Source organism: Pongo abelii, chromosome 7, assembly GCF_028885655.2.
Source record: "Pongo abelii isolate AG06213 chromosome 7, NHGRI_mPonAbe1-v2.0_pri, whole genome shotgun sequence".
Lineage (NCBI taxonomy): Eukaryota > Metazoa > Chordata > Mammalia > Primates > Hominidae > Pongo > Pongo abelii.
Window position 1 is genome coordinate 85,592,278 of NC_071992.2, and position 22,015 is coordinate 85,614,292.

General features: G+C 41.6%; 1 long non-coding RNA gene across 1 annotated transcript; it reads left to right on the forward strand.

Moving 5' to 3' along the window:
• Nucleotides 1–5,386: 5,386 nt before the first annotated feature.
• On the forward strand, nt 5,387–19,849 carry LOC129061042 (uncharacterized). Its single transcript, XR_008528006.2, has 4 exons — nt 5,387–6,087; nt 12,316–12,386; nt 14,944–15,544; nt 18,829–19,849. It is a non-coding gene; the product is annotated as an uncharacterized LOC129061042 (long non-coding RNA).
• The last annotated feature ends 2,166 nt before the right edge of the window (nt 19,850–22,015 follow it).

Here is a 22,015-nt window from a genome sequence, read left to right on the forward strand (position 1 = left end):
TTTTGTTCAGATATGCCTGGCCCCCAGAGACGGAATCTAGAGAGGCAGTAGGCCTGGCCGAGCTGCGGTGGGCTCCATCCAGTTCAAGTTTCCCTGCCACTTTGTTTACACTGTGTGCATAGAACCGCCTACTCAAGCCTCAGCAATGGCGGACACCTCTCCCTCCGCCAAGCTCCAGCATCCCAGGTTGATCTCAGACTACTGCACTAGCAGTGAAGCAAGCCTCCTTGGGCATGGGACCCGCTAAGCCAGGCACGGGAGGGAATCTCCTGGTCTGCCGGTTGTGAAGACCATGGGAAAAGCACAATATTTGGGCAGCAGTGTACTGTTCCTCCAGGTATAGTCACTCACAGCTTCCCTTGGCTAGGAAAGGGAAATCCCCCAACCCCTTGTGCTTCGTGGGTGAGGCAACGCCCTGCCCTGCTTTCACTTGCCCTCCATGGGCTGCACCCACTCTCCAACCAGTCCCAATAAGATGAACCAGGTACCTCAGTTGGAAATGCAGAAATCACCCGTCTTCTGTGTTGATCTTGCTGGGAGCTGTAGACCGGAGCTCTTCCTATTCGGCAATCTTGGAAGCGACTCCATCAAAATGCTTTTCAATTCCTCTTTTGATATCTTCTTTAAATGATCTCAAGATCCCACAATAAGCACTGTCTGCAGGCTGAGGAGCAAGGAAAGCCAGCCCAAGTTCCAAAACAGAAGAATTTGGAGTCCAGTGTTTGAGGGCAGGAAGCAACCAGCACAGGAGAAAGATGTAGGCTGGGAGGCTAGGCCAGTCTCCATTTTTTGTATTTTTAATAGAGATGGAGTTTCACCATGTTGGCCAGGCTGGTCTTGAACTCCTGACCTTAGGTGATCTGCCTACCTCGACTTCCCAAAGTGCAGGGATTACAGGTGTGAGCCACTGTGCCCGGCCTTATATTTTTTATCTCTTGATGAGAAAGATCAGAGTCTTTTTTTCCTCTCACATCCTTCAGCCAATCCATCAGCAAGAACCGCCAGCACTATATATTCTGAATCCAACCACTTTTCACCATTTCTATGATCTCCATGTTGGTGGAGGCTGTTGTCATCACTTGCCTGGACTATAGTTATAACCCCTGACTGGACTCCCTTCTTCCAATCTTGTCTTCCAAAGGATCTTTTCCCTACACAGATGCCAGAGTGATGTTTTAAAAATGTAGCCTGAATCATGTTACTTCTATACTCTGAAGCCTCCAAAAGCTTTCCAAAATATTCAGAAGACAATCTGAACTACAAGACCCTACATGAACTGGATCCCAACTACCACTCTCCCTGTCTCTCTCCTGAATCCAGCCATGCTGGGCATCTCGATATTCTTTATGTGTATGGTATGAAGCTAGCTTGTGTCTCGGGGCTATTCTATTACTCCATCCTCTACCTGGAAGCTTCTTGCCTTGTCGCATCATATGTCTCAGGTCTCTGTTCAATGTTGCCTCCTCAGAGGGACCTTCCCTTTCCATGTTTTATAAATTAGGTCACCTGCGCCTTGTCATTCTCAATATCCTTCATTTGCTGTATTTTTTTCATGGAACTTTTCACTACCTGAATTTATATTACAATACTTCTGTTTATAGTTTGTTATCTCTATCAGCTACCAGCATGCTATCTTCATGACAGAAGGAATTTTTTGTTTGTCGTGTGCATTGATGTAGCCCTAGCACCTAAATTGATTTGGCACATAATATGTGCTCAATAAATACCTTTTACTAAAAAAATGACTCAGTGTTTACTAATACAGGACTGTGGTTCTGTAGATTTGTATCATTCTCTCATATTGCTCTGGGATTGCAAAATTATCATAGTTGGCTGGGTGCAGTGGCTCATGCCTGTAATCCCAGCACTTTGGGAGGCAGAGGCAGGTTGATTGTTTGAGGTAAGGAGTTGGAGACTAGCCTGGCCAACATGGTGAAACTCCGTCTCTACTAAAAATAAAACAAAAAAGTAGCCACATGTGGTGGCAGGAGCCTATAATCCCAGCTACTCTGGAGGCTGAGGCAGGAGAATCGCTTGAACCCGGGAGATGGGGTTGCAGTGAGCCAAGATCATGCTACTGCACTTCAGCGTGAGTGACAGAGCGAGATTCTGTCTCAAAAAAAAAAAAATTATCATAGACACATGCACATTCCTGAAAGCACAATTATCAGCATATAACATTTCCTGAACAATTTACCTAAAGAATAGTAGAATCTAAATAATATTAGAAGACAGTTGAATTAGATCCAGTCAATCAACTACCTGATTTGTCTTTTCAGCTGCGATGATAATTTCTGGCAGGTGACGCAGACATGGGCCTGTTGGCTTGCAGCATGACTGTGGTTAGATGTGCCATCCTCATGTACCATGAAAGCAATCTGAGTGCACACCCACTGTCTGTGTTATTAGGATAAGTTTTCTTTTCCATCTTGATTCACCTCACAAATCACCAAATATTCTGTGTCGTGGTAATTTCCTGTGTTCTTAAAAGTATTTACTTCCCACATTACTGAGAAATTTAAAAGACCAGAGTTGACCAGAAAGGCCTAGCCACTTCACAAAAACTTCCCTTTTATGAATGCTTGTGGTTACTCACATAAGAAATATGTTGAATTCTCTTCATGTGTCAAATTATGTGGGAGGCACTAAGAAAAAGCAAAAACACAATAGCCCTACATTGGGATCACACTCTCACCTCTCTCATTCATGTTATCTGCTCTGGAGAAGTTTATAACCTATTTAAAGCTTAAAAAAAAAAAAAAAAAACTGGGCTGGGTGCGGTGGCTCATGCCTGTAATCCCAGCACTTTGGGAGGCCAAGGCGGGCAGATCACGAGGTCAAGAGTTCGAGACCAGCCTGACCAACATGGCGAAACCCCGTCTCTACTAAAAATACAAAAATTAGCCAGGCATGGTGGCAGGCGCCTGTAATCCCAGCTGCTTGGGAGGCTGAGGCAGGAGAATCACTTGAACCCAGGAGGTGGAGGTTGCAGTGAGCTGAGATCGTGCCATTGCACTCCAGCCTGGGCAACAAGAGCAAGACTCTGTCTAAAAAATAAAAATAAAAATAAATAAATAAATAAAGCAGAAACCACCTAAAATGGAGACTAACGTGAAAGTATATAGTTAAGAGCTACATTGATGGGTTGAAATATATATTATAGGAATTGAAGGCTGAGCAGTCATTGACTGGATTGGACCTTTCAAAGAAGGTTCTAGAGAACCAAGGAAAGCTTCATAGAGAAGTGGACACAAGACCCAGTCTTAAAGGATGAGGGATGGTACTGCAGGCACAAGAAATTCACTCAACTGGTGATGACTCAGCATCAGTTTGGTCACCATTATTGAAGCGTTTTGAATGTGTAGCTGCGACCTAAATAACTTCCCAGAGGTAAATGCATCTTGGAAGTTTACAACAAGCAGTATTATTAAAGTAGTCTATATAAAGAAGCTACTCCAGAAAGAAATTCAAACCCACACATGATTAAGCAAGAAGGATGAATCATACTCAAAATGGAGGAAATAACTATGCAAGACTTAAATAACTACTTGTGCTTAGTTTAAAAGCTGTTTTTTTAAACCCCCCCCTTTAAAAGCTTTTCTTTACTCCCCAAATCCAATAAAATAATTCTATTTAACTTTATCAGTACAAAATTTACTGCCAAAGAAAATAATCACAATATTTATGTTGCTGTATTAGTTATTGCAAAATTGATAAAAGAAGATACAACAGATAATGTGCTCTTATTAATACATATGGAATCAGTAATCCTGTAACAGTTTTATCAAGGAGGTGTGATTAATGCCATTTTGGGGTGGCACAAGTGAGGGTCAAAACTGACATTAAGCCAAGTACCTAAGCTCCCCTAGCTTGTAAGTGGCATTGCTACGGGGTTTGAAGTCTGGTCTGTCTGGCTCCATAATACCACCAAGACCTGCCATAAGGAAACTAAATAGGTGGAGCACGGTGGCTCACGTCTGTAATCCAAGCACTTTGGGAGGCCAAGGTGGGCGGATCACGAGGTCAAGAGATTGAGACCATCCTGGCTAACACGGTGAAACCCCATCTCTACTAAAAATACAAAAAATTAGCCGGGCGTGGTGGCACACGCCTGTAGTCCCAGCTATTCAGGAGGCTGAAGCAGGAGAATCGCTTGAACCCAGGAGGTGGAGGTTGCAGTGAGCTAAGATCATGCCACTGCACTCCAGCCTGGGCGACAGAGGGACTCTTTCTCAACAAAAAGAAACTAAATGAAAACAGGTTAAGTAGAAGAAGGAAGCCAGTCTATGATGGTCAACAAATGAACAATACACTCACACATAATAATCTGCGAGGTATACAAATAGATTCCATCTACTATCAATCTAGGGCACATCACTTCCAGCAAATCTTGCTTTTAATTTTAACAGCACTTGCATTATTCACAATACTTAATTTGACCTTTCAGTTTTCTATTTTTACACTGATTTTTACATGAAACTTACACATTAGCGGGAGAAGCACTTTAAATCAATCCCAAACAAAACACAAAATGAAAGTCTCTGAGTCAGGAAAGATTGGGAGGCAGAAGTTTGACCTTGTGAGTTGCACCCATTAGGAGCACTAGCAATCTTTGACAGCCAGCAGCCAGTAGGCAGAGGGGTGGGAAGTAAACGCCAGGATGACGAGGCAAGACCGCCTCCCAACTCTCTTGAGTTACGCCTCTATTTTATTTTGTTTGAATTTTTTTGGTAGAGATGGGGGTCTTGCTATGATGCCAGGGCTGGTCTTGAACTCCTGACCTCAAGTGATCTTCCTACTTCAGCCTCCTAAAGCACCGGGATAACAGGCATGAGCCACCATGGCACCTAGCCTTGCTGGAATTTTTGAGATCAAATCTGCCATGTGTAAATCTAAGTCTTTATAAGAAGAATATTTCAAAGCCAAATACTAGCAATGTTTATATCAGCCGCTATTTTACATTGCTCAGGCAGTGTTCTCTTTCACAATGCTATTAACTGAACATTGGTTCAATTGCTTAGAATGGAAACAATTATATGTAATATTTCATAGTTATTGCTCTTGACATATATCAAAAGAGAAGTGACACTGGATGTGACAATTCAAAGAAATTCCAATATGGAGCACAACTTTTGCCTCCCATTTTTCCTGTGTTTTCAAATAGAGATGCTAAGCTTTATTTATCATACTACTTATTTGTTGGGTCCTGCTCACAGGACTGGAGGAGTGAGGTCAGTATGATATGGGAGTGCTGGGAAGGGAAAAGCGTGGTCCCTTTAAATGATGCGGAATGGAGGAAGGGAAGTGCTGGGTAGAGAAAGGCGGGTCCCTGGCTAAGGCTCCACCCCCACGAACCCCAAACCTGCTTTCCCGCCCAAATGTTGCATTTTCTAAGACCTCCCTGGCCTGCCATACCAGGATCCTGGACCTAGCCCAAGACTGCGGGCGCGGTGGCTCATGCCTGTAATCCCAGCACTTTGGGAGGCCGAGGCGGGCAGATCACGAGGTCAAGAAGTCGAGACCAGCCTTGCTAACATGGCGAAACCCTGTCTCTACTGAAAATACAAAAATTAGCTGGGTGTGATGGTGTGCGTGCCTGTAGTCCCAGCTACTTAGGAGGCTGAGGTAGGAGAATCGCTTGAACCCGGGAGGTGGAGGTTACAGTAAGCAGAGATTGCGCCACTGCACTCTAGCCTGGCGACAGAGACTCCTTCCAAAACCACAGTAACAACAACAACAAAACAAAAACCCCCAAGACCCTAGCGGGTAGACACACAGCCAGCCAGACATGGAGAGGAGCACATTGGCAGAAGAAAACGCAAGTGGCTGGCCCTCGAGAGGACGTTGAGAGGAGCATGCCAGCAGAAGAGCACACACCGACAGGCACTGACACACCACCGGCAGGCCATGCACCAGCAGAATGATGCGGAGTTTGACCGGGCAGTCAGAGAAGAGCCTGGGCCACCAAGGGGCCCGGCTCCAGGGGAAAACCATCTCCTTTCTGGCTCCCCCATCTGCTGAGAGCTACTTCTACTCAATAAAACCTTGCACTCATTCTCCAAGCCCACGTGTAATCGGATTCTTCAGGTAAGCCAGGGCAAGAAACCCCAGGATACAGAAATCCTTCTGTCCTTGTGATAAGAAAGGGGGTGTAACTGAGCTAACACAAACTGCCTATAGACGGCAACCTAAAAGAGCATCCTGTAACACACGCCCGCCCACTGGGGCTTCAGGAGCTGTAAATATTCACCCCTAGACACTGCTGTGGGATCGGAGCCCCACAGCCTGCCCGCCTGTGTGCTCCCCTAGAGGTCTGAGCAGTAGGGCACTGAAGAAGCTAGCCACACCCCATCACACACCCTGCGAGGGGGACAAGGGAACTTTTCCCATTTCAAGTAGATTGCCCTGGTGCTGGAGAAGCAGGAAAAACAGGACCTGCCCATACCCAAGAGCCCGGCAACTCTGGCTAGAGTGAGAGGCCTGAAATTGTGTCCGGAATTGGTGGGTTCTTGGTCTCACCGACTTCCTCTCAAAATCACGCTCAAGAGACGCCACAGTTAGAGGTAATGGCACCTCTTTTTTTTTTTTTTTTCATTTTTAATTATTTATTTTTTGTGAAATGGGGTGTGGCTCTGTCACCCAGGCTGGAGTACAGTGGTGTGATCATAGCTCACTGCAATCTCGAACTTCTGGGCTCAAATAATTCTCCTGTCTCAGCGCCGGAAGTTGCTGGGATTATAGGCAGGAGCCACTGCTACTGGGTTTACTTTTTAAATTGTAGTAAAATACACATAACATAAAATTTACCATCCTAGTCATTTTTAAGTATACAGTTCAGAGGTATTAAATACACTTAAAATGTTGTGCAACCAACACCACCACCCACCTCTGTAATTCTTTTCACCTTGCTGTTAAAATTATGAGAGGCCATTGTTTTGGACCTAGGCCAAATCAGATCAGACCTCTTTCTGCACTAGGCCCCAACAGACCAGACCAAATCAAAATGGAGTCACTCATGCTAAATGAGACACAATCAAAATGAAACTAAGGAACCTGCAAAGCTTTGCTGCCATTTTTAGATTACTACTTTCCTGATTCAGCATTTTCTTGATTACAACAAAAACAGACCAGTTTTTTTTCCTCACCTGAAGACAGGAGATTCCAGCATAAAGAGGTCCCTTCTGTTCTAACCCTTACCAAAAAAAAAAAAAAAAAAAAAAACTAAAGCAAACCTGAAGTCCTGGTTCTCACATTTAAAAACTCACTGTTTTGCTATTTCCCACTGAGATTTGAGACCAAATAAGTACACTGACAATGGTGACAGTGACACCAATGTCTAAAGTTTTGGCCAACCAAAATTGAGAGGTTGACCAAAAGGGGGCAATTGTTAAATTAAGTTTTGCCTAAAACTGCCTCCTTACCTATTTTAAGTTTGTTCTAAAGGTTTCTCCATACATAGTGAACTGTAACCTGACTGGAGGTGTAAACAGACTGTAACCTACTCTTGTGCCAATCATCCAGTTTTGGCCAATCACAGGTAGCCAACTAATCGAATGTGTTCAACACCCAGCTGTAACCAATCAGGCTGTTTCTGTACCTCACGTGTGTTTTCTGTATGTCACTTTCATTTTTCTGTGAAAAATCCTCTCTGACTGCGAGGCAGTGCCAGAGTTGCTCGTAACTTATTCAAGGAGGTGGGGGAGTCTGCATGGTTCTTGAATTGTTCTTTGCTGAATTAAACTCTGTTAAATTGTCTAAAGTTTTTTTTTTTAACATTGCAGAACTGAAACTGTACATCCATTAAACACTAACTCCCCATTCCCTTCTCCCCCCAGCCCCTGACAACCATCATTCTACTTTCTGTCTCTATGATTTTGATTACTCTGGGTATTATTGGTACCCTTTATGTAGCACCTTGGTGACTGAAGACCAGGTTCAGGGAGGTTTTTGTGTTTTGGTTTTGTTTTTTGTTTGTTCTTTTTTTTGAGACAGGGTCTCACTCTGTCACCCAGGGTAGAGTGAGTGGTGTGATCACAGCTCACTGTAGCCTTGAGCTTCTGGGCTGAAGCGATCTTCCCACCTCAGCCTCCTGAGTAGCTGGGACTATGTGCATGTGCCACCATGCCCAACTAATTTTTAAATTTTTTTGTAGAGGTGTGGTGTCTCACTGTGTGGCCCAGGCTGGCCACAAGCAGTCCTCTCACCTCAGCCTCTCAAAGTGTTGAGATTACAGGTATGAGCCACCACACCCAGCCAGGTTCAGGTTCCTAATGTTGGTTATCCATCTATGAGTACCAACATGCAGCAGTGGTAATTATATTAAAACTTACTATAATTTTAATTAAATTTTTTTTTTTTTTTTTAGACAGAGTCTCACTCTTTTGCCTAGACTGCAGTGCAGATGGCACGATCTCAGCTCACTGCAACCTCTTGTCTCCTGGGTTCAAGCCATTTCCCTGCCTCAGCCTCCTGTAGCTGGGAGTGCAGGCATGTTCCACCACACCCAGCTAATTTTTTTTTTTCGTATTTTTAGTAGAAACAGGTTTTCACCATGTTGGCCAGGCTGATCTCGAACTCCAGACCTCAAGTGATCTGCCCGCCTCGGCTTCCCAAAGTGCTGGGATTACAGGCGTAAGCCACCGCGCCCGGCCTGATTTTCATACATATTACATATGTATATATGTATATACATATATATTTAATATAATTTTCAAAATCTGAGCATTATTATAGTACAGTTTTCAAGATCTTAGCATTATCATAATATCTTTTGTATTTTGTCTTAGGCCTCTCCTGCCAGTTCTAAAAACTAGTAGAATAAAAAACCTTAGGTACTAAGTTATACTTTATTGTTTACCATTTTCTCTAATTTATTATTTCAACTCAGAGTCACAAAAGAACACAGAAAAAGCTCATTCAAACACAGTGGTAATATGACAGTGAGTAGCACTTGAGAAACACAAGCCACTGAAGCCAGACACAGTGGCTCACGCCTGTAATTCCAGCACTTTGGGAGGCTGAGGTGGGAGGATTGCTTGAGCTCAGGAGTTTAAGACTAACCTGAGCAATACGGCAAAACCCAGTATCAACAAAAAATACAAAAAAATTATTTAGCTGGGCATAGTGATGAGTGCCTGTATTCCCAGCTATTCTAGAGGCTCAGGCAAGAGGATGGCTTGAACCCAGGAGGCGAAGGTTGCAGTGAGTCAAGATCACGCCACTATACTCCAGCTTGGACAACAGGGCAAGACCCTAAGAAAAACAAAAACAAGCCATCTTTCCATGTGGATTATATTCCTAGGCAATTTACTATACGTGGAAATAAAGTGTATCAACTATTATTTTCTCCCAGAAACACTGCTGTAACAGAAGGGTAAAGTTTCTGACCTAGGGCCTTATGCCAACTTTTACTAAATGCAGGACTTAATAAACTATAAATGATATATTTTAGTTTCATAGCATAAAGCTTTCTAACACACACACATAAATCAATTAAGTAGTGCTACAAGTAGTCAATAAACATAAAATCCATTTAATATGGTGCAGTCTCTTTGACCACATCTTCCTGCCAACTATTACACTGAAGCAAAACAACTCCAATGGGCAGGCTTATTCGTTTTATGGATTTCAGGATGATTTCCTTGAGGACATTTTGACAAGTATATTGAAGGAAAGTTTGGGGCAGTTATGTGATGCTGTTATGGAAAAGAAAAAAAGTGAACTCAGGAGTGATTACTTGCCATTCCCTCGTTCTCTGATAGTCAATTTTCCTGTCATAAGACCTAGGGATTAGAACTAATCGCAACCCACTAGTGTGGTTAAGGTTGGGATTCATTTTCTCAAAAGGGGAGCACAACATATGTTCATGTGAGAAACTGCCTGTTTACGTGTCAGAAGTTACAACACGGGTGTAATTGGCAAAGGGCTGTAAGTGTGAATGGCTATGAGTACAAATCACTGTAAGGATTGCTTGCATGATTTCCCCCTCCAATTTGTCACTAAGCGGAAGAAACATGAACGGGGAGATCTTGGTTCTTGTCATCCCAGTTAATAAATTCAAAGCAAAAATGGGCAGACTCACAGAAGGCCTGAGAGTCCTGAACTAGACCTTCAAATAATCTCAAATGTCATGTCAGACTACTGTTCTGTGATAAGAAATGGTCAGTTATCTTTAAAGAACCCAATAAACGTCACGCAAAGTGGATCTCTAATAATTATTCTCCAAATCTTGTGATAAAATACTGAGCTTTATGTCAAGTCAGCCCTGTGTGGCAGGACACCGTGAGTGGTACAATTTGTTCTAACTCAGGTTGAGGGATAAAAGAAACCACTCATTTAATCTTGTATTACATCAAAATTGATTTGGTCAAAAGTCACAAATTAGTTCAGTCATTTTTGACAGCATGATTTTTATCAGAGGACCAAAAGCTTGGTTAAATGATGGGAGAGAAGGGGAGAAGATTTTGTTTCCAATCTTGGGAAAAACACCTGTGCATCAAAATTATTCAACTATTATTTTCAGATACCATTGTTCACAATAACTCTCCTAGAGCTGTGTTTATTTTTTGCAGAATGCACTCTGTCAGTTACATTGATCTTCAAAAGCTTAGTTATTCCTTTCCTTGCTGTGCAACCAACTCCACCAAAGTTGTGTTTATCTCTGCTTGTTTTCTAATCCAGTGGAACCAAGGAGGCAAGATGGTCAGGTATGATATGATTTCCCCTTAATATGGAAACTGCTGTTTATCTAGTATGTTGCAAAAGTGGTAGTCTTGCTCTCTAATCACCTAAACATACCTGAAAGCAAGAAGGTTCTCTCCTAAAAGCCGGTAAACACAATGTCACAAACCAACCTGTCTGCCATAAAGGCACTGGTGATGTCCACAACATGTCCTTCAGGAGGTCAAACAAGTGACATTCTCAGATTCTGAAACTGGAGAGCCACCACCCCTTTAGGCCCTTCTAAGTATGGAAGAGAGGAAGTGAACCAGCAATTAGTTTTGCTTCTTTAGAAAATCCAGCTCTTTTTCAGATTATTTCTTTTTTGCCTTCATCCCAGAGAGTAAAATTCCTTTGAAACAAGGAAGCATTTCTTTCAAGAACATCTTTACCTGCTTTAGCTTTTGTTTTCTGATAGTCAACCCCACCCATTGTATCACTTGACAGGTAACGGAAAGAAAGATTTTTTTTTTTTTAACTCATCTAAAGAAGGAAAACCTGTATGAATGGATCTTGAAACCAGTGGAGTGGGTGCCCACTGTGGACAGGACTAGGAGCAAAGAGCTGCACTAAAGCCAGCCTTTACGTGGAGCGACCTCACCCAAATTCAAAATCTGTTTAACCATCAACTCGCCTTAAACAAGAAGATAAGTCCTTTAAGCAAAGCAATGGAACTTATTAAGAGGTACTTTTAAGACATCTCTCAGATGTGCATAATAAGCTGTATTAAGGATCATGAAATAATAATATCTACCATTTACTGAGCTCTCATTTTGCACCAGGTGCTTTACATATCCCACTTGCATAGTTATTATCATTACCCGCATTTTACACATGGGCCTGTGGTCTCATCCAGGCATGGCATCAGTGACCAAGCTGGGATTTGAACCTAGAAATTTATGCTTTTGCTGCTATACGAAATGATGTCCCTCAAAACAAATAATCTACGAAGCTACTTTGTAAACAGTAAAGTTCCAGAATATTTTATAGTGACGGCTTAAACATATTCTGCAAAGTTTGGCCAAAAGGCAAAACAGGACTCTGTTCTTCAAAGTGCAACAAGCCTGGGTTTAGTTGTCACTCACTGCCAGGGATAGGCTCATTCTTTGCCGTTGATCCCTGTGGGAACTGTGATTGTCTTCCTTTGTAAAATTATGATAATAACTACTTAAAAAGTTATTTTGAGGGACAAATAGATAATGGATGTAAAATACTACCTGGCACATTATAGGCAAAGCAGGTATACTTGATCAATAAATGTTCCTTTATCTCTTTCCCTCACAACTGTCAAAAACAACAAAGTGTGTCCTCTAGCTTGGCTAATACCATGTCTCATCTCTTCAGTCACCTAAGCTGAACTTTGAATCATCCTTGATGCATTCAAAAAAACGTTTTTTGAGCACTTACCTTACACCTAGCAGTATTTTAGGCATGGGGGATCTAGGTGTGTAGAAAATATCTGAATAGAATTTAAATATTTTTTCATCTCCCAAGCCTCCCACCCAGATAATCATCAAAGTCCTGTTCACTAGGACGTGTGTTAGAAATTGAGATTACCATCTTGCCTTAAATTTGCCCTATTCTGTTCTTTCCTAGTGCCACCTCCCAAATGTGGAAATGCATTGTCTTTCCTCTTTCCTAGACCAGTGGTCCTCAAACCTGAGCAGGTATAAGAATCATCATCTGGGTGCAGGGGCTCACACCTTAGTCCCAGCACTTTGGGAGGCTGAGTGGGTTGGATCACTCAAGGCCAGCCTGGGCAACATAGTGAAACCTTGTTTCTATGAAAAATAAAAGATTAGCCAGGTATGGTGGTCCGCCTGCAGTCCCAGCTACTTGGGAGCCTGGGGCAGGAGGATCACTCGAGCCCAGGGATTCGCGGCTACAGTAAGCTATGATCATGCCACTGCACCGCAGCCTGAGTAACAGGGTGAGACCCTGTCTCAAAAACAAAAACCAAAAAAATCGTCATCTGGAAAGTGTGTTGAACCTCAGATTGCTGCCTCTCCCATCCTCTGGAATTCCCAGGTGATGGTAATGCTGCTGGTCCAGGGACTACACTTTGAAACCACTGGCCCAGACTATTACCTTGCTTACCTCTTCATCTCTTCACCAGTAACCTCATCATTTTCTAATCCAGGGATCAACAAACCCTGGCCCTTTAAGCCAAATCAAGCCCACAGGTTGTCTTCATAAATAAAGTTTTATTGGAACACAACCATACCCATTTGTTTACACATTGTCCATGTCTGCTATGAGGCAGAAATAAGTAGTTGTGACACAGATCATATGACCCACAAAGCCTAAAATGTTTATGATCTGACCCTTTACAGAAAAAATTTTTTGGACCTCATCTTTACCATGCTACAAAAATGGTCTTTCCAAAAATACACCCATCCAGTCACCCTCTAACTTAAAAGATGGTTTCTCATTGCCTGCATAGTCAAGTCCCATGTTTTCTATGGTGTGACAACCTGTCCAACTCTGTTTTAACTGTCTCTTTGTCCAATAATTTAACCATCCTTAACTTCTTAGTTTTCTTCATATAGTTCAAATCCTCCCTGGTTTCCAAGTCTTCCCACATCTTGTCGCTCTATGTACAATATCCTTCTCTCATTTCTTTACAGGATAAGCAACCACATCACATGAGTTTAATTTTTTTTCTTAGATCTACCTCATTTGTCAGTTTAATTTTTGAGATTTCAACTATTCACTCTGTCTCTCACTCAAAGAGACAGGGAGAATGAGGACAATACTGTCTGCCCATTCATTTCACATAATGAGTTTATGTTTGTGAATGAACGTGAGATGCGAGACTTTACCCTACCATTCCCTCAGTCCACTCAGACCCCCGGTGCCCGTCCTGTGTAGTGTAAGGCTCTCACCACAGAGGGTGTAATCCCAGTGTTGAAGGATAACCGTTTTTCATACAACAGAGCCAATAAACACAAGCCAACTTCTGCATCTGGTGCTCAAAGAAGCAGCAACAATCTGTTCCAAAGCTGGAGGAAAACTGGCTGTGTGGGGCTTACTGGATACTGAATATCTAGATACTAAATACCTAGGTGCTGTACTTTATGGGTGATTTAAGGGTTCACTTCAAACATCAGCATTCATTGGTTTATATTTTATTATTATTTTTTAATTTTTTGAGATGGAGTTTTGCTCTTGTTGCTCAGGCTGGAGTGCAATGGCACGATCTCGGCTCACTGCAACCACTGCCTCCCAGGTTTAAGTGGTTCTCCTGCCTCAGCCTCCCAAGTAGCTGGGACTACAGGCGCACGCTGTCATGCCTGACTAATTTTTGTATTTTTAGTAGAGATGGGGTTTCACCATGTTGGCCATGCCTGGTCTCGAACTCCTGACCTCAGGTGATCCACCTGCCTTGGCCTCCCAAAGTGCTGGGATTACAGGTGTGAGCCACCGCACCCGGCCAACATGAGTATTTAGAACCTAAACCCTAAATAAAATCTAACTCACTCTTTAAGCTTTGGCACAAATGTCGTTTCTTCTCATTTGCTGTGATGTGGGTCAGTCTTCCTTCATGCTCCCGTAAGTATCAGAGTTCCTTCAATCATTTGCACATATCTGTGTTACAATGTTGAACTGTAATTATTTATTTAATTTTCAGTCTCTCTCCTTTAGGCAGTGAGCTCTCCAAGGACAAAGGCATATTATTTATTTAGCTAGTTTTTAGAGATGGGGTCTTGCTAAGTTTCCCAGGCTGGAGTGAAGTGGCTATTCATAGGTGAGATCCCACTACTAATTAGCACAGAAATTTTGACCTGCTTCATTTCTGACCTGGGCCAGTTCACCTCTCCTTAGTCAACCTAGTGGGCCTCACTCCTGGGAGGTCATGATATTGATGCCAGTTTAGTGTGGACACCCAATGAGCATAGCTCACTACAGCCCAGAAGTTCTGGGCTCAAGCTGTCCTCCTGCCTCAGCTCCCAAGTATCTGGGACTCCAGGTACATGCCACCATGTCCAGCAACAAAGACATATTTTAGTTATCCTGTGTTTGTGTCTGTCTCAATACCTAGCCTTAGTATAAACGTTCAGCAAATGTTCATTATGAAATGGATGAAGTCCCACCTCCCATTTTGGACCACTTGCCCTTCTCAGAAATGATCTATGAACTCTCACTGAATGTTCAGTTAACGTCCATGGTTTATCATTTCAATGCATTTTAATTCTTCCAGTATTCATTTTTCTTCTCCACTAGATTTAAGCATGGTCATAGCAGAATCAATGTGCTCACCCCATCATGAAAAAAAAATTTGTTAATGAATTGATTACTACTTTGAGTGTGCCATATTTTAAAGATGAAGAGAAACTAATCAAGTTCGTTTTTATTTGGTCAGAGGCTTTTTTGTGCCTGCTTATCTAAAGTTATAAAGGCCCCAAATATGGCTCGGTGTTGCAGAGGGACTGTCTCTTCTTATATCGACAGAGCCCATATTCACAATGTATCACACTTACCTCGACGTATTGTCTGGAGTTTCCTAGGCTGTGTCCTTTGCCTGGAATGCTCTCTCTTGCTGGCTGGCTTCTTCTCACTAGCTGTGGCCAGGGCTGCTCCTTATTCCTTCATCAAAACTCACCGTCTGCCGGGTGTGGTGCCTCACACCTGATCCCAGCACTTTGAGAGGCCAACGTGGGAGTATCGTTTGAGCCCAGGAGTTCAAGACAAGCCTGGGCAACAGAGCAAGACGTTGTCTCTACCAAAAAAAAAAAAAAAAAAAAAAAAAAAAAAAGAAAAGAAAAAAAGCCACTTTCTCTTCCATGAGCCAGTTTATTTTTTCTTCACGGCATTTGTTACAAATGTAAGTTAAAAGTCCTACATACATATTTGTTCAATGAATGTCGAAGTGCTCTGACCTTATATTCAATTTTCCTATCCAAGGCAAAAACCATTATGGGAAAAATAGTAGAAAATTGGCTACTTAAAAGTTAACCACACTTAAGAAAGTCTAGCATGCAAGGTAGTGATTATCCTGGAGCATTCAAAAGGCATTTGGGTCTCATTTACTAGGGGTTTTCTGCAGACCTCAGTTTCTTAAATTTTAATCAATATATTTTTAAAGTAGGCATAATTTATCACACGATTTTGCAGTTTTACTCTTTATAACTCTAAGAAACTGTAGAAAATGTTTTCTTTCCCTGTCTCCTACGTGTTTGAAGGTGAAATTGACAATTCAGCCAATAAAACTGTGCTAAAAAGTTTGACACTAAGAAAAAGAAAGGCCCCTCTCCTGGTGAGTTTCACTGTGAGATGGCTGGAAATGTTGATTGGTGGATCTGTGTTTGTTGGTTAGTCTGGGGCCTGGACACTGAGAATTAAGTCCACTTAGAGATGTGAGGGAACCCAGACTTTTGGTTAAAAGCCAAAAGGGAACGTGGGGAGGGAGTTACGGACTGAAATAGGTGGTAGGATTTTCTCCCTGTGTGTCCCCCTTTCCCTGTCCCTTGTTTGGTTTATGCATACATTTTTGTTATACATCCTTCAATCCCTTCCACATTACCGTTCTCTCTTTCACCCTTAAACTGAGATTTAGAACTAAAATGAGAGTTTACAAAGGTACTGGCTATAATTATTTTATTTACTATTTATTAATTTTTTTGAGATAGGATTTCTCTCTGTTGCCCAGGCTGGAGTACAGTGGTACAATCATGGCTCACTGCAACTTTGAGCTCCCAGGCTCATGCAATTCTGCCACCTGTGCCTCCTGAGTAGCTGGGACCACAGGCACATGCCACCATGCCCAGCTAATCTTTTTACTTTTTGTAGAAATAGGGTCTCACTATGTTGCCTAAGCCGGTCTTGGACTCCTGGGCTCAAGCAATTCTGATGCCTCAACCTCCCAAAGTGCTAGGATTACAGGTGTGAACCACCGCACCTGGCCTATAATTATGAAAAAAAAACCCCACTATTTTCTGATATGATTTTTAATTTATTCCTCTAATATAATATTCTATTACTCAGGTTTACTTTAGACAAAAAACTACCTCCTTTGCTTACTGTTTTTAAATGGTTATTGAAGGAGTCAATCGCCTGCAAATATGTGCATTTCCTTGACCCAGAAACTTTGCTTCTAGGAATTTGTATTAAGGAAATAATTCAACCAGTAGGTAAAGAAATTGTATAAGCCTGTTTATTCCAGACCTGTTCCATCTTATTGAAAATTCATATACAACCTAAATGTCCAACAATAATGTTGATTAAATAAATGTAGGTATATCCATACAATTAAATGTTATACAACTATTAAAATTAATGATGTCAGCTGGGCACAGTGGCTCACGCCTGTAATCCCAGCACTGCCGAGGCGGGCAGATCACTTGAGGTCAGGAGTTTGAGACCAGCCTGGCCAACATGGTGAAACCCCATCTCTACTAAAAATACAAAAATTAGCCAGGCGTGATAGCACATGCTCATAATCCCAGCTACTCAGGAGGCCGAGGCAAGAGAATTGCTTGAACCCAGGGGGCAGAGGTTGCAATGAGCCAAGATCAAGCCACTGCACTCCAGCCTGGGCAACAGAGACAGACCCTGTCTCAAAAAATAAAATAAATGATGTAGATATTTATTCCCATAAAAGATATTTATGCCATATAGTACAATAATAAAAGTAGTTTGCTAAATGGTATGCATCATATGATCTCTATTTTAAATGAATGTGTGTATACACACACATAAATTATATAGTGATTACTTCTGGTGATGTGATTATGAGTGAATTTTCTTTTTCGTTCACATGAAATGTCTAATTTTTCTATAATTAGAAAAACTGTTACTTCTATAATAAAAATAGTTTACTATAACCAACAAAACTTGGTGCTTATTTTATGTGACAGTCTATGAATTTGAATAGAAAATGGCATCCATTTGTGTTCTAATTAATGTTGTAATCCTGTTCTTTCACTCTGTTTTCAACTTTTTTGCTCCTCCTCAATTAAAGAAATTCTTGTGTACTGAAGAAACCATTGGTGAGAAACTTGTCAAGGTCTCTGGAGCTCAAACGTGCCTTAAAATAAAAAGGAGATAAAATGAAAAATTCACTACTCCAGGGATCTGTTCTGTAGTGGAAACACTCCTTATACTATGAGGATTTTCTTTCCATCTATTTGATTTTAATGGCTTTTAACTTCGAAATGTCTGAAGAGTAGATGTCTAAGGGTTTTGGTTGATTCAATGTGCTCTCCTCACCTGGACATGCAGGGACATGAGTGACTGCGAGTGTGGACCTTGTTAAGGCCATATGCCCATAAGCAAAGGAAATGTGAAATTGAGAAAACTTTCCAAGGCCTCACAACTTTCCAGGCCTCCCCTGACCTATTTGTATTTTCCAGACACAAAACACCTTACTCTGAATTATCCTCATTATTCCCAAGTAGCCCTGGATTCCGCCTCCTGCCCTTTGTCAATGGCCAAACTAGAGACCTGGTTTGGATAGTGCTAGCAATGGGCTCGTGGTTGGCCACAGCTGGAGGAAAGCCTTCACTCAGGAGACACATGGACTTCTAATATCTTCTAATGTTGCAACCCCAAACATGAGGTTAAAGGAACTGAGTGAAGGATCAGGGCCTGCCAATTGCACGTGCTATTTTTAGCTCCTGTATTTGGTCCAGGTGACCTGGGGGACCACTCGTCCTCTCTGCACATTGGTTTTTCAATTGACAAAATGGACAGTGTACTGTTGTAGGCAGGAGAACTTCTTAGTTAAAGGCAAAGGAAAGAATGCCATAAACACAGTAGGCTCAGCAGAGCTAATAATGATGTGGGGGCCCAGAATTCTTGCCTAGATTTTATCTCTGGCTTGTTGTGTGTCCCTGAGCACTTAGGCTATTTCTGTGGCCTCATGCATAGACAGGTAGTAATACCCTGTTCTCTCCACTTTCATTATATGGGCACTGTGAGGATAAAATAGCTAGTTAATGAGATTTAAAATAGGAAGAAAATGTTTTGGAAGCCTTCAAAGTACTTGGAGATTTTCAGATTCTGATTAAATAGAAAGTATTGTTAGGAGAAAAATCTGGACAGTTCATATCATGTACATGTTGTTTCCTTGAGTGCTGTATTTATTGGGCAACTTCTTTTTCTTTTCAGCACAAATGTGGAGGAAAAATGAAGGCAAAGCAAAATAACAACAGGCAAGTCTGAAAACAAAAGTGTTGCCAGTCACACTAAGCCTCGGACACGCATTCTGAATGAAGCTAAAGTTTAAAGTCCCCTCTGATAGATTTGGGAGAGTGCATTTAATAGGGTGACTTAAATGTCCACGCTAGCAAGTGTGTTTCTCACATGGAGAAGTAGCATGATTTTATGTCAGGAAAGGGACGAGAACACGCTTCTTGAACACATACAACGCTGAAGACATTTCCTGGAAAACCATTGGCCTTTGCTTAGGACAGTTGCATCACACAGAGATGTTTGTGGTTCAGATTTATAAGAAACATGGGAACTGAAGCCAAAGCACTACTTTTGCTCGGTATAACCAGGTGCCAGATCTAAAGTATTAGGCAGGTTCCTATATGTACGTTAGAAAAAAGTTGCCCAAGTTTTGGACAATTCCTCTTCCATCTCTCTTACAAGTCAACAAATCGAAGCAATAAACTATTCTCTGAAGAAAACAAATTTATTTGGTTGATTCAAACTTTTAATGAGACTGTTACTCCCCTGTGTGCCTTTCCTTTCTCTGGTTCTAGAAATACATCTAGAAAGGGGGAAAATGTTAATATATTTTCTACTGACTTTATGTCTCAAATGTTTAGCTTAGAGGGTGGACTCTGAGGAACAGTGTCCTTTCCAAATATTATAAAACTTTGTGTTCATTCTGGAAAAACAAACAAAATTAATCACAATGATTTCCTGCTTTGGAGCAATGAGAAATGGGAGGGAAACTTCACCTTTTCATAGCTTTTGATGTTGGCACCATGTGAATTACCCACCCCTAAATTTAAAATATGAATTTTTGAAAAAGTGTTTACCTCTGAGAAGAGAAACTAGTAGTGAAGAATGAGGAACTGTAGATTTTTAAAATTATGGAACCATTCTGATGTATTTGCATTTTTCCCAACGTTCATGAATAAATAAATGTGCATTCATAATTAAAAAGAATAAACCTGGAGAAAACAAAAAAAGCTCTGTGTTCACTGCTCTCTAAATAGGAAAAGATAAGACTTGTAGTGTGGCCTTATACTTGTACATCTTTTCCATGTGCCAAAGAGCTACCCCATGGTCAAGCCAAGTGGTGATTATGGAGCTTTCTCTGAACAGACATAATAGGGCTACACATTCACTGTGAAAAAGCTGCAGACAGATGACACCAGTCAACAGAACACCCTACACAGAAACTGTAAAACCATTTTAACACTTACTTCAGATATTATTACATGTGACAAAGTATTTGAAAGATCAACCAAATAAACTGTTCCTAGGAAACATTTCCAATAGAATGCTTCTTGAATAACGTTGCTTTTCTTAGGTCAGTGGGAATTGAATTAAGACACTGAAACACAGAGTCAAGATAAGAACCAGTATTTTTAGCCGAATACTTTTATAGAAGCCTCCAGATACTATACTACTTCTCAATCCTTTTTTTTCTTTTGCATAGAGAAAAAACTGAAATAGATTGTCTCCTTTATATGGCAGAGAATCTATATGGGGCTATTACAAATGCAACAAGTTTCCAAATTTGACAGCATATATCTATATAGCCAATTATCCATTTGTTCATTCATCATTTATCTTACTATGCATGAGGCTCTGAGATGCTCTGAAGATAGAGAAATGAATAAGACCCAGTTGTAGGAGGGGAGTCTGATGTGAGCATCAGAGAGCAAGGGTGGTGTGATAAGGAAGACATGGTACTGTAAAGCACAAGTGTACTCTTGAGTCAGGGAGGAAAGCAACACCTCTTGAGGAAGGTGGCCATGGAGCTTACAAAGACCAGCTACACCTACTATGTACCCACAAAAATTAAAAATTAAAAAAAAGAGCAATGCATATAAAGCACCTACTACACTGCCTGGCACATAGTAAAGGACTGATAAGTCTCAGCTGTCATACAGAATGTAGTAGAAGAATGCCTGCGGTATTTTGGGACCCTCTTGCAAGAATATGTAATTCAGTCTGAAAGTGGGAGAGAGAAAAAGACAAAGGCAGTAAATCCTAAGAAGATGTTCTTCAGGAGCTAGTTGATCATTCTTAGAACTGTATTAAGTTCATAAACAGTGAATTGATGACTTTAACTCAAAGGAAGGCTGGATTTTCTCCTGAGCTTGAGTTCAAGCGGGGATACTTCACCTATTACACCAGGAACAAAAAGGCCATGGCGTCCCATCCTTGGCCTGTAGCATTTTAGACTGGGTAATTCTTTGCTGTGGAGGGTTGTGCTGTGCATTGTAGGATGTTTGGCAGCCTTCCTGGTCTCTACCCACTAGAGATGCCAGAAACAGTTCCCTGGTTGTGACAACCAAAAATGTTTCTAGATATTGCCAAATGTCCCCTGGGGGTAAAAATCTCCCCCAATGAAGAATCACTGCCTAAGACCAAGACCATTTCGTTAAGTATTTATAATATTTAGTTAGCTATTAAGCTGCAGAAGGAAAATTAAGGTTCATAGAGAACCAACTTGAATATTTTCCTCTTATTTCTATGGCTGCTAAATGTATTGTGATGAAAACTATCAAATGAACATGTCTGAAGACTAGCGTATTCTCGTTTTCTACTTGCCAGTCATAACAGGGTCTGAGACATGCGCCAGGAAAATGGCTCAAATTTGACATGGGCAACACTTATTTATGGAAGTGAGAACTTATCCTAGTTTCTAAATGCTTTTATTAAAGCATTAATAAAATAATAATACTTAAATATTATTAAGTATTTTATTAAGTTAAGCCTTTTTTGCAGAAACTAGATTATAGTATTTTAGACCATCAAGGCCACCATGACTTCCATATTCAATGTTGCTGACTCTAGTTCCCTGAGAACTCTCCCTGGCCTGTTGGCAGAAGGTCCTGGAGTAGAGACCCGTACCTTTCATCATTGTCCTCTGCCCTTGATGAAAAACTGCAAGGCTGGGCACACTGTCTCACGCCTGTAATCCCAGCACTTTGGGAGGCCGAGGTGGGTGGATCACCTGAGGTTGGCAGTTCAAGACCAGCCTGACCAACATGGAGAAAACCCATCCCTACTAAAAATACAGAATTAGCAGGGCATGGTGGCACATGCCTATAATCCCAGCTGCTCGGGAGGCTGAGGCAGGAGAATCACTTGAACTCGGGAGGGGGAG